This window comes from Callorhinus ursinus, unplaced genomic scaffold (assembly GCF_003265705.2).
Source record: "Callorhinus ursinus isolate GAN/ISIS: 27379988/994484 unplaced genomic scaffold, GSC_fseal_2.0 scaffold9, whole genome shotgun sequence".
Taxonomy (NCBI): domain Eukaryota; kingdom Metazoa; phylum Chordata; class Mammalia; order Carnivora; family Otariidae; genus Callorhinus; species Callorhinus ursinus.
In genome coordinates, this window is record NW_027397071.1 from 61,488,352 (window position 1) to 61,503,320 (window position 14,969).

At 37.9% G+C, this 14,969-nt stretch overlaps 1 protein-coding gene and 2 pseudogenes across 8 annotated transcripts in view; all 3 read left to right on the top strand.

Annotated features, from left to right (window-relative positions):
- The window catches only part of FAF1 (Fas associated factor 1), a 487,148-nt gene that overhangs the window by 186,703 nt on the left and 285,476 nt on the right, over window positions 1-14,969 (top strand). The gene's annotated exons all lie outside the window — the stretch shown is intronic.
- On the top strand, window positions 821-7,663 carry LOC112823983 (cytochrome b-c1 complex subunit 7 pseudogene; annotated as a pseudogene).
- LOC112823982 (elongation factor 2-like) lies at window positions 8,371-14,901 on the top strand (annotated as a pseudogene).

The window sequence follows — 14,969 nt, forward strand, 5'->3', positions numbered from 1 at the left end:
AGCACCATTTATTGAAGAGACTGTGTTTTTTCCATTGGATATTCTTTCCTGCTTGTCGAAGATTAGTTGACCATAGAGTTGAGGGTCCATTTCTGGGATCTTTAATCTGTTCCATTGATCTGTGTGTCTGTTTTTGTGCCAATACCGTGCTGTCTTGATGATCACAGCTTTGTAATACAGCTTCAAGTCAGGCATTATGATGCCCCCAGCTTTGTTTTTGTTTTTTTTTTTTTTAGCAGTCCCCTGGTGATCTGGGGTCTTTTCTGGTTCCATACAAATTTTAGGATTGCTTGTTCCCGCTGTGTGAAAAATGCTGATGGTATTTTGAGAGGGATTGCATTGAATGTGTAGATTGCTCTGGGCAGCATAGACATTTTCACAATGTTTATTCTTCCAATTCATGAGCATGGAATATTTTTCCATCTCTTTGTGTCTTCCTCAATTTCTTTCATAAATGTTCTGTAGTTTCTAGAGTAAAGATCCTTTACCTCTTTGGTTAGACTTATTCCTAGGTATCTTATGGTTTTTGGTGCTATTGTAAATGGAATAGATTCCTTGATTTCTCTTTCTTCAGTCACATTGTTGATGTATAGAAATGCAACTGATTTCTGTGCATTGATTTTGTATCCTGCCATGTTGCTGAATTGCTGTATGAGTTCTGGCAGTTTGGGGGTGGAGTCTTTTGGGTTTTCTACATAAAGTATCATGTCATCTGTGAAGAGTGAGAGTTTGACTTCTTCTTTGCCAATTTGAATGTCTTTGATTTCTTTTTGTTGTCTGATTGCTGAGGCTAGGACTTCTAGTCCTATGTTGAACAATAATGGTGGTAGTGGGCATCCCTGTCGTCTTCCTGACCGTAAGGGAAAAGCTCTCAGGTTTTCCCCATTGAGAATGATACTTGCTGTGGGCTTTTTGTGGATGGCTTTTATGATATTGAGGTATGTTCCCTGTATCCCTATATTTTTTAATTAGGAAAGGATGCTGTATTTTGTCACATGTTTTTTTCTGCATCAATTGAGAGGATTATATGCTTCTTGTCTGTTAATGTGATCTATCACATTGATTGATTTGCAAATGTTGAACCACCCTTGCATCCCAGGGATAAACCCCACCTGGTCATGGTGAATAATCCTTTTAATGTACTGTTGGATCCCATTGGCTAGGATCTTGTTGAGTATTTTGGCATCCATCAAAATCCTAGAGGAGAACATAGGCAGTAACCTCTTCAACATTGGACACAGCGAACTCTTTGAAGACACGTCTCTAAAGGTAAGGGAAACAAAAGCAAAAATGAACTTTTGGGACTTCAAGATAAAAAGCTTTTGCACAGCAAAGGAAACAGTCAACAAAACAAAGAGGCAACCCAGGGAATGGGAGAAGATATTTGCAAATGACAGTACAGATAAATGGCTGGTATCCAAGATCTATAAAGAACTTCTCAAACTCGGGGCGCCTGGGTGGCTCAGTCGTTAAGCCTCTGCCTTCAGTTCAAGACAAGAACCATATGATCCTCTCAATTGAGGGTGTTGGGATCGAGCCCCACATTGGGCTCTCTGCTTAGCGGGAAGCCTGTTTCTCTCTCTCCCACTCCCCCCCTGCTTGTGTTCCCTCTCTCACTATGTCTCTCTCTCTGTCAAATAAATAAATAAAATCATTAAAATAAAACAAAACAAAGAACTTCTCAAACTCAAAACCCAAAAAACAAATAATCCAGTCAATAAATGGGCAGAAGACATGAACAGACACTTCTCCAAAGAAGACATACAAATGGCTAACAGACACATGAAAAAATGTTCAACATCATTAGCCATCAGGGAAATAAAAATCAAAACCACAATGAAATACCATCTTACACGGTTAGAATCACGAAAATTAACAAGACAGGAAACAACAAGTGTTGGTGAGAATGTGAAGAAAGGAGAACCCTCTTACACTGTTGGTGGGAATGCAAGCTGGTACAGCTACTCTGGAAAACAGTATGGAGGTTCCTCAAGATGTTAAAAATAAGCTACCCTATGACCCAGCAATTGCATTACTGGGTATTTACCCCAAAGGTACAGATGTTGTGAAAAGAAGGGGCACCTGCACCCCAATGTTCATAGCAGCAATGTCCACAATAGCCAAACTGTGGAAGGAGCCGAGATGTCCTTCAGCAGGTGAATGGATAAAGAAGATGTGGTGCATATATTCAATGGAATATTACTCAGCCATCAGAAAGGATGAATACCCACCATTTGCATTGACATGGATGGAACTGGAGGGTATGATGCTAAGTGAAATAAGTCAAGCGCAGAAAGACAATTATTATATGGTTTCACTCATGTGGAACATAATAACGTGGAAAATCATGGGGGAAGGGAGGGAAAACTGAATGGGAAGAAATCAGAGAGGAAGACAAACCATGCATGATTCTGGACTCTGGGAACCAAACAGGGTTACAGAAGGGAGGGGGTGAGGGGTGGGGTAACCAGGTGATTAAAAAAAAAATGTTAATAGTGTTCACCAAAAAAATAAAAAATTCAATCAATAAAATAAATAGAAATAATGCCACAATGAGTAAAAAAAAAATAGTTATTTGGGAAATACTGGTTTGGTTAGTTAGATCAACCAAATATTGAAACATGGCATTATATGATATCAGTAAATCACATTTGTTAATATCACTGATCTCACAGAAAAGTATTTTAAGTAAGGGGAAGTTGTAAAGCTCATAATGACATATACAGATTTTTTAAAAATTTGGAATTTAGTTTGAAGGCTCAAATTTTGTCATTGACAAAAAGTTGTCATTTGTTTTCTTTGTATTGATGGGCTTACTTTATTCCTTTTTTAAGAAAATGTCAACTCTGAATAACATAGTGTGACATCATTTGCTCAAGTAAAAATGGTGTTCTTTGAAAAAGTTCACCTCACAGTGTAAACATGTCCTTTTCCTCAGTACGATGGTTGTACTTTAGTATGTAGCAGAAATGCCTTATGGGTACTTCCAATTTCATTACACATAATATTAAAAGCACCAAGATTTAATACAAATAATAATTTTTGTTACTTCATGGCTTTTTTTTAATACAAGTATTTATTAGGATGCAATACAGTGACTACTAGTTCAGCTTAGCACCACTACTTTTTATTTTTTATTTATTTATTTGAGAGAGAGCAAGAGCAGGGGGAAGAGGCAGAGGGAGAGGGAGTGAGTGTCTTAAGCAAACAGTGGGCTGAGCGCGGAGCCCAATTCAGTCTCATGACCCTGAGATCATGACCTGAACTGAAACCAAGAGTTGGACGTTTAACTGACTGCACCACCAGGGCGCCCCAAATTTTGTTTTTGTTTTTGTTTTTTTAAGATTTTATTTATTTATTTAGAGAGTGCACAAGCTGAGGAAGGGACATTGGAAAAGGGAGAGAGAGAATCTCAAGTAGACTCCACATTGTTTGAGGAGCCTGACATGGGCTCTGTCTCACCACCCTGAAATCATGACCTGATCCAAAATCAAGTGTCAGATACTTAACCGATTGAGTCACCCAGGTGCTCCTTAGCACCACTACTTTGATTTGTCAGCAGTTTTACTTAGCATTACTTTTGTACAATCAGTCTCAAGAAATCCCAGGAATCTGTGAACTATACTTTTGAGAATCACTGCTTTAGATCCATCCTAAAAAGTGTTGTAAAGGAGTCTAAAAAGGATCAACCCGATATGGGTGAAAATTAAGGGCCTGTCAGAATATACTTCTACACTCTTAAAAGGCACACCACTAAGTGTAGACACTCATTAATACAACTTTCATGATGAATGGTATTTAGTCAAAAACTAGTAGACATGAGGGGCGCCTGGGTGGCTTAGTCATTAAGTGTCTGCCTTGGACTCAGGTCATGATCCCAGGGTACTGGGATCAAGCCCTGCACTGGGCTCCCCGCTCCACAGGAAGCCTGCTTCTCCCTCTCCCACTCCCCCTGCTTGTGTTCCCTTTCTCACTTGTCTCTCTCTGTCAAATAAATAAAATCTTAAAAAAAAAAAAACCCACAAAAAACTAGTAGACATGAGAATTAGCCAAATGTGACTCATAACCTGAAGAAAAATTTGAAATTAAAAATATATCAGTGGTAAAAATAATAGAATTAGGAGATGATGATTTAAAAAGTTATTATAACTCTTCTTGAATTTAAAGGAAATCAAGAATGCAATGAGGAAAGAAATGAAAAATACTGAAAATTAACCAAATGGAAATTCTAGAGCTGAAGTATAACATTTACCGAGGAGTTAAGAGGTTAGATGCTGTTGAAAAAAAGATCAATGAATTTGAGAACATAGCAATAAAAACAATGCAAAGTGAAGTGCACACAGGAAATATATTTTGTATTTGTATTCTTGTTGTATGTAGGAGTGGAGGTAGATAGTGGAATGGAGCCTGAGTGACCCTGGGGGACATAAAGAGTGGCCTAATGTATGTGTGAGTAAAGTTCCTGAACTAGAGGGACTAGTTAGAAAGGGGGAAATTTTAAAGAACAGCAGAAAACTACTCAAATTTCATGAAAAATATAAACTCACAGATCTAAGCAGCTTAGTAACTCCATCAGGAGTAACTCAAAGGAAACCATATCAAGGTACATCATAATAAAATTGCTGAAAATCAATAGCACACAAAATTTAAAAAGTAGTCAGAGGTGAGAAAACAAAGACACATTGCACATAGGGAAACATTTAAAAATAATGATTACAGAATTCTTATCAGAAGCAGTGCAAGCCAGGAGATAATCAGTGATATTTTCAAGTGCTAAAGTAATAAAATGTTAACTTAGAATGCTATATCCAACAAAAGTATCTTTCAGAAATAAAGACTAAGTATATTTTTCACACAAACAGAAGCTACAAAAAATGTTAAAGGAAGTTCCTTAGGCTGAAAGGAAATGATAACAGATGGAAAATTAGATCAACACAAATAAATGAAGAGCACCAGAAATTGTAAATATTTGGGTACATATGAGAAATTTTTTATTTATAATTTTTTAAAAAGAGACATTTGAAAAGTGAAAGTAATTACAGTATATCGTGGCATTTATGAATTATGTAGAAGTAAATGTATGAAAACACACAACAGGAAAGGAGAATATAAGTATACTATAATAAGACAAGTTCTATATTATTTGAAGGCAGACTGTGTTAAGTTAAAAATGCATATTGGGGTGCCGGGGTGACTCATTTGGTTAAGCATTTAACTCTTGATCTCAGCTCAGGTCTTGATATCAGGGTCATGAGTTTAAGCCCTGTGTTGGGCTCCCCATTGGGCAAGGAGCCTACTTAAAAAAAAAATAAATAAAAATGCAAATTGTAAACCCAAGAGCAATCACTAAAACAGTGAAATGCAGATTATAGTTATTAAGCCAAAGTTTGAAATGAAATGGAATACCTAAAAATAATAAATTCAAATGAAGGTAGAAAGAGATACTAAAATAAAAAATAAGATAGGATGAATATAAAACAATAAGGCCATGAATACAATTAATATAAATTATCTCACATTCTTTTCTTTTTCTTTTCTTTTTTTTAGATTTTATTTATTTTAGAGAGAGCATGCACATGTGTGCACACATCTGGGGAGAGGTAAAAGGGGGAAAGAAGAGGAAAAGGGAAAGTCTCCCAAGCTTACTGTGCACCGAGCTGGGATTCCCATGCAGCTCAATCCCTTGACCCTCTGAGATCATGATCAGAGTGGAAACCAAGAGTCAGAAGCTCAACTGGCTGAGCCACCCAGACTCCCCTGTCTCACATTCTTATTAGGAGGTAGAGACTGTAAGACTGGATAAAAAAGGAAAACCAAATATGTATATACAAGAAACCCACTTTAAATATAAAGTATAATATTAAAATATATATAGGAAAACGCTAATCAGGATATGAAATGTTACATTAGTAACATTGTATTATGTTAATATTAAATGAAGTAGACTTTTGGACAAGGATTATTATTAAGGCCAAATGGAGACATTTTGTGATGAAAATGGCAACTCATCATAGTCATCACAAAGACATGGTATCATAAATGTGCACATGTCTGGGGCGCCTGGGTGGCTCAGTTGTTAAGTGTCTGCTTTTGGCTCAGATCATGGTCCCAGGATCCTGGGATTGAGCCCTGCATCTGGCTCCCTGCTCTGAGGGAACCCTGCTTCTCCCTCTCCCACTCCCTCTGCTTGTGTTCCCTCTCTCGCTGAGTCTCTCTCTGTCAAATAAATAAAATTAAAAAAAAATGCACATGTCTAATAACAGAGTTGGAAAGTATATAAAACAAAACCTGATAGAACTGAAATGAGAAATGGACAAACCCACAGTAGTAATTGGAGATTACAGCACTCCTTTCTCATAGTAAATGTTCAGACCAACAGCAAATACAAACAACATACCAACCAGTTTGATCTATTTGAAGTGTGTAGACTCCTCATAATCACAGCAAAATACACATTCTTTTCATATGCAGTTGGTACATTCATTAAGGCATAAAATATACTCAGCCATAAAACAAGTCACTAAAAGTTTAAAAATCATGTGAAGTGTGTTCTCTAACAATAGTGGAATTAATAGAAATCAAGAGTCTGGGAAATCCTGATGTATTTGGAAATTATCATATTTCTAAATAAACTAGATCAAAGAAGGAATCACAAAAGAAATTAGAAAATATTTTGAACTAAATTAAGATGGAAACATGGCATATCAACATTTGTTTGATGCTGACAAAGTGGTATTGAGAGGGAAATTTATGGTTCAAATACAAATGCTTAATTACAAAAGAAGAAAGTTCTAAAAGCAATGATCAGCCCTTCTACTAAGAAGTAGGAAAAGTGTCCCCTCCGCTCCTTCCACTTACAGCAACAAGATTTACCTTCACTCTTAAAACAGCTAAATAAACCACCCAAAAGGCTTAGAAGGAATACTATTAGGAATAGTATCTGTGCTCACAAGCTAGAAAAGAAAACCTCATAATTCATGAAGCTTGGATAGAGTATTCAAGGCTTTTGCATTGGTAATGGGGAATAATTAGCTTTAGATTAAGTACTACTTGGTTGATACTCACTGACATCTTAATAGAAAGACCCAAGCACATCGAACTGTTTCCAAGTAACTTACCTGCATTTTAGAACAAAGCCCAAGAATATAGGAATAAAAAAATATTCAGTACCCATCAAGGTAAAATCCACAATGTCTGGCATCCAATAAAGATGGCCAGGCATTCAAAGATTCAGAAAAACCTGGCCCATAATGAGGAGAGAGATTAAAAACAACTCATAACTGACGTAGATGTTGGAATTAGCAGGTATGGACATTTTAAAATAGTTTTTATAGCTCTCTTATGCTTACATTTAAAAGAGAGAGGAAAAGGGTAAAAAATGTGAGCAAGCCTGTGGTTTCCTGTGGTGGCAGAGTTCAATAAACTGGGTTTAGTGCAAGGTGATATTTGAGAATGATGATGTGAAAGAGGCCATAAGAAGTCTTCTTGAGAACCTTTATAACGACAGGATGTTTCACATTAAGAGAGCACTGGACCTGACTATGAGGCAGCAGATTTTGCCTAAAGAGCAGTGGATAAAATATGAAGAGGATGAATTCTACTTTGAACCATATCTGAAAGAAGTTATTTGGGAAATAAAAGAGAAGAATGGGCAAAGAAATAATCATGGAATTGAAATCTGTGGTAGCAGCTATCCTACAAATATTTTTAAGAAGTTGGGTAAACATGAAATGTACAATTTAGAACTATTTGAGCTGCAAATGTATTACTTTAAATAAATGTCTGTTGTAATTATAAAAAAATAAAAAGATTTAAAATAATAAGTCATTGAAAAAGTTAAAATGGCCCAAACTGAGTGTCTGGAGATGAAGACCATGATGTCTGAGATGAAAAATTGATTTTCATCTGAGATTAACAGATTAGACGGTGAAGAAGAAAAGATTAGTAAATTTGAAGATATCACAGTAGAAACCACTTCAGAAAAGAGTTTGGCAGTTTTCTACAAAGTTATTATACAATGACCATTCCTCTTCTGGGTGTTTACCCAAGAGAAGTGAAAGCATGTCTATCAAGACATGTACATTATTGTTTATGGCAATTTATTTGTAAAAGCACCAAACTATAGATAACCCCAAATGCCCATAAATCAGTGGATGGATAAACACATTGTTGTATATCTATATAGTGTAATACTACTTAGGAATAAAAGAAATGGACTGTTGTTACACACAATAATGTGGGAGAATCTCAGACTTTTTGAATGAAAGAAGCCAGATTTAAAAAGTATATTATGCAGTTCCATTTATATAAAATCATAGATAATTCTAACTAAACCATAGTTACAGAAATCAAATTAGCAGTTCTCTGGGGATGAAGTAAGGTGAGTGTAGAGGAATTACCAAGGGGCATAAAAAACCTTTTTATGCATAAACCTACAAACTTGCATATGATGAATTTCACTTTTTGGATATATTTGTCAAAACTTGTGAGATTGTAGATTTTAAATATGTGCAGTTTATTTCATGTCAATTACAATAAAGCTGTTAAGAATTTTTTTAAAAAAGAGCAAATAAAATCCCAAAGTAACTATAGAAGGAAGCAAATTATATATGTGTATACACATAAACAGAAATCAGTAAAGCAGAAAACTGATTAATAGTAGAGTGAATGAAAAAAATAAATAAAACTTACAGCTGTTTTTTGAGTAGATGAATAAAATTGATAATTCACTTGATACTGTGAATAAGAACAAAAGAAAGAAAGCACAAGTTGTTCATACTGGAAATGAAAGGAACCTTTAGATGTTAAATGGGTTATAAGGCAACATCAAGAACAAATTTATGCCAGTAAATTTAAAAGATATATCAAACTTAAAGAAGCTATAAAGATTATTTTAAAGGTACAAATTACAGCCAACAGAAGAAAAAATAAAAAATCTGAATAGGTGTGCATCAAATATATAAATTGAATTGATAATCAAAAACCTTCCCAGAAAGCAATCCCAATTATTAGATGGCTTCACTGGTAAAGTCTGTCTAATATTTAAGGAAGAAATACTAGCAATCATTCATAAATAGAGAAAGAATAATGTATTTCCTAATTAATTTCATGAAATCAGCATTACTCTAATACTAAAACCAGACAAAGACATTACAGGAAAAGAAAACTACAGACCAATATTTCTTAAAATTATAGAGGCAGAAATTCTTTACAAAATATTTGCAGGTTGGGGTGCCTGGGTGGCTCAGTTGGTTAAGGTCCAACTCTTGATTTTGGCTCAGGTCATGATCTTAGGTTCATGAGATAAAGCCCCAAGTTGGGCTCTGCATTCAACGTGGAGTCTGCTTGTCTCTCTCCCTCTGCCTCCCACCCCGCTCGTGCGCTTTCTTGCTCTTTCTCAAATATAAATAAAATCTTAAAAAAATATTTGCAAGTTGAATTCAGTAAAATATAATAAAATACACATGTATATAATATACCTCACGGTCAAAGTTTATCCAGGAATGCAAAGCTTCTTTAGCAGCTTATAAATCATTCTTGTAATTCACCATATTAGAATAATAAATGAGAAAATTCATCTGATCATTTCAGTAGGTGGAGGAAAAAGCACTTAATGCCCATTCATGTTGTAAAATAAAAATACAACTACTAAGAGGGAAACTTTGTCAACCTCATAAAGCACATTGCTGAAGAACATACAAGTAATACAATACTTGATAATTAAAGACTAAATTCTTCCCCCCTAAGATTAAGAACAATGCAAGGTCGAGTTGTAACACATCTATTCAGTGCTTTATAGAAGATAGGCAATAGCCATTAAGCACACAAAAAGATGATCAGTGTCATTAGTTATTAATCATCAGGGAATACAAATTAAAACCATAGTTAGAAACCACAGCCCCTGGAATGACTAAAATTAAAAAGACAGAAAATTCTTTTTGTTGATAGTGATATGCAGCCATTGTAACTTTGGTGGAATTCATGATGGTATAATCACTTGGGAAAACAGTTTGGCAGTTTTTAAAAAGTTAATCATACAGTCTAGCAATTCCATTCTTCGGTATTTATTCAAGAGAAATCAACACATATTTACAAAAGGGTTTACACAATGTTCAGAGTAGCTTTATTTGCAGTAGGGAAAAAACATAAACACAGATGTTTATCAGCCGCAAAATGTATAAACAAATTGTGCAATATCCATATGTATTTTATTTGTTGCTGTGTGACAAATGACTCAAAATTTAGTGATTTAAGAAAACATTTTGTTATCTCAGTTTGTGTAGATGAGGAATCCGGGCATAGCTTAGCTGGTCTCTTATCGGCTGCAATTAGTATGTCATCTCAAGGCTCAACTAAGGAAGTATAAACTTTTGAGATCACTGATGTGGTTGCTGACAGGATTCATTTCCATGTTGGCTGTTGAGCCAAGACTCAGCTCTTCACTCATTCTTGGTTGGAGGCTGCCCTCTATTCCTTACTGTGTTTGCCTCTCTGTATACCAGTTTACAGGGCAGTTGGTTTCATCAGAGAGAACAAGTAAAGGGCAAGAGAGATTGTGCTAGCAAGATGGAAACCATAGTCTTAAAACCTATTTCAGAAGTCACATCCCATCACCATTATTATATTCTCTTCATTAGAAGTAACTTGGTACAGCTCACACTCACGGGAGAGGGAATTACAAAGGGCATGAATACCATGAGGGTGGGGAGTACTGGAAGCCATTTCAGAAGATGCCTACCTTACAATATAATGAAATACTACTAAATAATGAAAAAGAACCTTATTGGTACACACAACAGTGTAGATGAATGTCAAAAACATTATGCAGAGCAAAAGAACCCAGGCATAAAAGGTAACAGAACTAATCTTTAGAATGAGAAGGAAAATCAGTGGTTGGGTGGGAGAAGGTTTTTGTTTCAAAAGGGATATGAGTATCTTTTTGTGCTACTATATCCCCAGTGCTTATTATATTATAACTGGAAGTTGTATCTTTTGAACACCTTCATCCACTTCCCAACTCTCCACTTCTGGTTATTACAAATCTGATCTCTTTTTCTGTGTGTTTCTTTCTTTTTTTAGATCCACATGTAAGTGAGATATATAGTACTTGTCTTTCTATATCTGACTTCTTTCGCTTAGCATAATGCCCTCAAGGTCTGTTCATGTTATCAAAAATGGCAGGATTTCCTTCTTTTTTATGTTTGAATATTGAAATGTACATATACATCGTAACTTCTTCATTCATTCATCCATCAATGGACACTTAGGTTGCTTAAGTATTTTGGCTATTGTAGATAATGCTGCTATGAACGTGAGGGTGCAGATATCTCTTTGACATAGTGTTTTTGTTTCCTTTGAATATATTGCTGGATCATATGGTAATTCTGTTTTTAATTTTTTGAGGACCCTCCGTGCTGTTTTCCCTAGTGGTTGTGCTAATTTACAATTCCACCAGCAGTGCACAAGGGTTTCCTTTTTCTCCACATCTTTGCCAGCATTTGTTATCACTCGTCTTTTTGATAGTAGCCATTCTAATAGGCATGAGGTGATATCTCATTGTGGTTTTGACTTGCATTTCCCTAATAATTAGTGATGCTGAGCACCTTTTCATTTACCTCTTAGCCATTTGTATATCTTTTTTGGAAAAATACCTGTTCCGGTCCTTTGCCCATTTGTTTTTAAAGATTTATTTTGTTTATTTTAGAGAATGAGAAAGAACAAGGGGGAGGGACAGAGAAGAGGGAGAGAATCCTTAAGCAGACTCCCCACTGAACGCAGGGCTCTATCCCAGGACCCTGATATCATGACCCAAGCCAAAGGCAGATGCTTAACTGACTGAGCCACCCAGCCGCCCCATGCTTGCCCATTTTTAATTGGATTGTGTGTGTGTATGTGTGTGTGTGTGTGTTTTACTATTGTGTTGTGAGTTCTTTGTATATTTTGGATATTAATTCCTTATCAGATATATGGTTTGCAAATTCAATGGACTGCTCTTAATGACATCTGCATAGCTTCATTTTTCCAAGTAATATATTAAGGGTGCTGTATTGGCAATGCCATCTTGTGTTAAGATCTTTGGTGTCAGGCCAACCCAGATATGAATACTGGCTCTGAAACTTGCTGCATTCTAGTACTACACTGACCTATATTATTTTGGATATCCCTAAAACAATAACTACTGTTTATTTAGAATCTGGACTGGCCAGGTACTATGCTAGACATTTATGTGTGTATTACCTTAGTTAATACAAATCAAAATAACCAACATTTTTTGAGACACATACTAATATAAAATATTTCCATGCCTTTTGTGATTTAATGCAACAACCCAATGAAGTGTTGGTACTATAATTATCCCCACTTTACAGAAGAAGAAATTGAGACCAACAGAATAAATTTTTAAAATATGAGGAAATCAGGTTGCTGTCAAGATTCTGGTTTCATTTTCTCTTCTTCTCTACCTGTGGAATTAGACTTTTTATATGTTACCCAAGCTTGTTGCAAAGAGTAACTGCAACTTCAACTTAAGATCTCTTTTTGTTTTTTCTTTAAGAAACTTCTTTTAGGTTGTGAATGCTGAGAGTATCTCCAGGAGTCTAAGAGAAGATGTCAGGTGAAGATTGGTTTCTAAGAGGAAAGCACTGGGCAGACTTGCAAGAGCATAAGCTCAATTCCAGACAAGTACAGCTCTAGAAATACCAACCTTAGCCATAAACGAAAAGGCAATGTTTATATATATTTGTTATAAAAAGTATGGCTTATTTTTTTCTATCATTTCCATAAAAGAACAATTCTTTGTCAGCAGTGACATTTTTGAAGTCCAAAGTTGATATAGTTTGTGCTTGTAAAATATATTATGACATTTAATCACTATCAAAAGTGCCCAGATAGGAATTTTCTTTGGGGAAGTAAAACTTTGTCACTAAGGCATGAGGTGTTTGATTGTAGCACTGCTTACTTTGGCAACTGTATTTCCATAGTACTTGTGTAGCATAAGTTTTTTACCCCTTCTTTTCCTTTGTCAGCAGGGAACTGTTTTTCCTCTTTTAATATATAACAATCAGTTTTTTTTCAGTATTTAATCACTTATTATAAATGGGGTTGAATTATGTCTTAATCTAAAAGTATAGACCAGGGGCGCCTGGGTGGCTCAGTAAATTAAGTGTCCTGACTTTTGATTTCGGCTCAGGTCATGATCTCAGGGTCGTGAGATTGAGCCTGTATCACAGGCTCCATGCTGGATATGAAGCCTGCTTAAGATTCTCTCCCTGTTGCTGACCTTCTACACCTTTGGTTGTGTGTTCTCTGGGCTGGTGTCCACTGGCTTGAAGGTCAGGATCATGGGACCCAACTATACCCCTGGGAAGAAGGAGGACCTGTACCTGAAACCCATCCAAAGGACACTCCTGATGATGGGCCGTTATGTGGAGCCCATTGAAGATGTGCCTTGTGGGAACGTTGTGGGTCTGGTGGGGGTGGACCAGTTCCTGGTGAAGACTGGCACCAACACTACCTTTGAGCATGTCCACAACATGCGGGTGATAAAGTTCAGCATGAGCCCTGTCATCTAGGTTGCTGTGGAGGCCAAGAATCTGGCTGACCTTCCCAAGCTAGTGGAGGGTCTGAAACGGCTGGCCAAGTCGAACCCTATGGTGCATCATTGAGGAGTCCAGGGAGCACATCATCGCAGGGGCTGGGGAGCTGCACCTGGAGATTTGTCTGAAGGACCTGGAGGAGGACCATGCCTGCATGCCCATCAAGGAATCTGACCACATAGCCTCCTATTGTGAGAGTGTCAGTGAGGAGTCAAATGTGCTCTGCCTGTCCAAGTTCTCCAACAAGCCCAACCGGCTGTACATGAAGGCATGGCCCTTCCCTGACGGCCTGGCTGAGGACATTGACAAGAGTGAGGTGTCCGCCCGGCAGGAGCTCAAGCAGCGGGCCCACTATCTGGCCGAGAAGTATGAGTGGGATGTGGCTGAGGCCCGCAAGATCTGGTGCTTCAGGCCTGATGGCACTGGCCCCAGCATCCTCACTGACATCACCAAGGTTGTGCAGTACCTCAACGAGATCAAGGATAGCATGGTAGCTGGCTTCCAGTGGGCCACCAAAGAGGGGGCTCTGTGCAAAGAAAATATGCGTGTTGTGTGCTTTGATATCCACAATGTGACCCTGCATGTGGACGCCATCCACCACGCGGGGGGCCGGTGGGGGAGATCATCCCCACTGCCTGGCGCTGCCTCTATGCTAGTGTGCTGACTGCCTAGCCCCGGCTTATGGAGCCCATCTACCTTATGGAGATTCAGTGTCTGGAACAAGTGGTTGGTGGCATCTACGGTGTCCTGAACAGGAAGCGGGCTGATGTGTTTGAGGAGTCCCAGGTGGCTGGCATGCCCATGTTTGTCGTGAAGACCTATCTGCCCGTGAATGAGTCCTTTGGCTTCACTGCTGACCTGAGGTCCAACACTGGTGGCTAGGCCTTCCCCCAGTGCGTTTTTGACCACTGGCAGATCCTGCCCGGGGATCCTTTTGACAACACCAGCCACCCCAGCCAGGTGGTAGCCGAAACACGCAAGCGCAAAGGCCTGAAGGAAGGCATCCTGGCCCTGGACAACTTCCTGAACAAATTGTAGGCAGCCCTCACCTGCAGCCCACCACCCCGGGTGGGACTCAGCACAGCCCCTGTACCCAACTGACAGTCGACCACAGTGACAAGCCCTTGCATTCTCCATAACACCTCGAGACTGTCCATGGGGACGCTCCACCTGACAGGTTCTTGGGGCCCACTCAGTGTCATCACTCAATGTGAACACTTGGATGCTGTTTCTTTCGATATTTATTTCAAGATTTCAGAGGCAACAGAAATGCCCTGGCAGCAGGGACTTACTCGGCCGGTGGGGGTGGGGGAGGCGGGATGGGGCACTCAACACTTTTTTCCATTTCAGAAACTCAAATGTCCAAAAAAAATA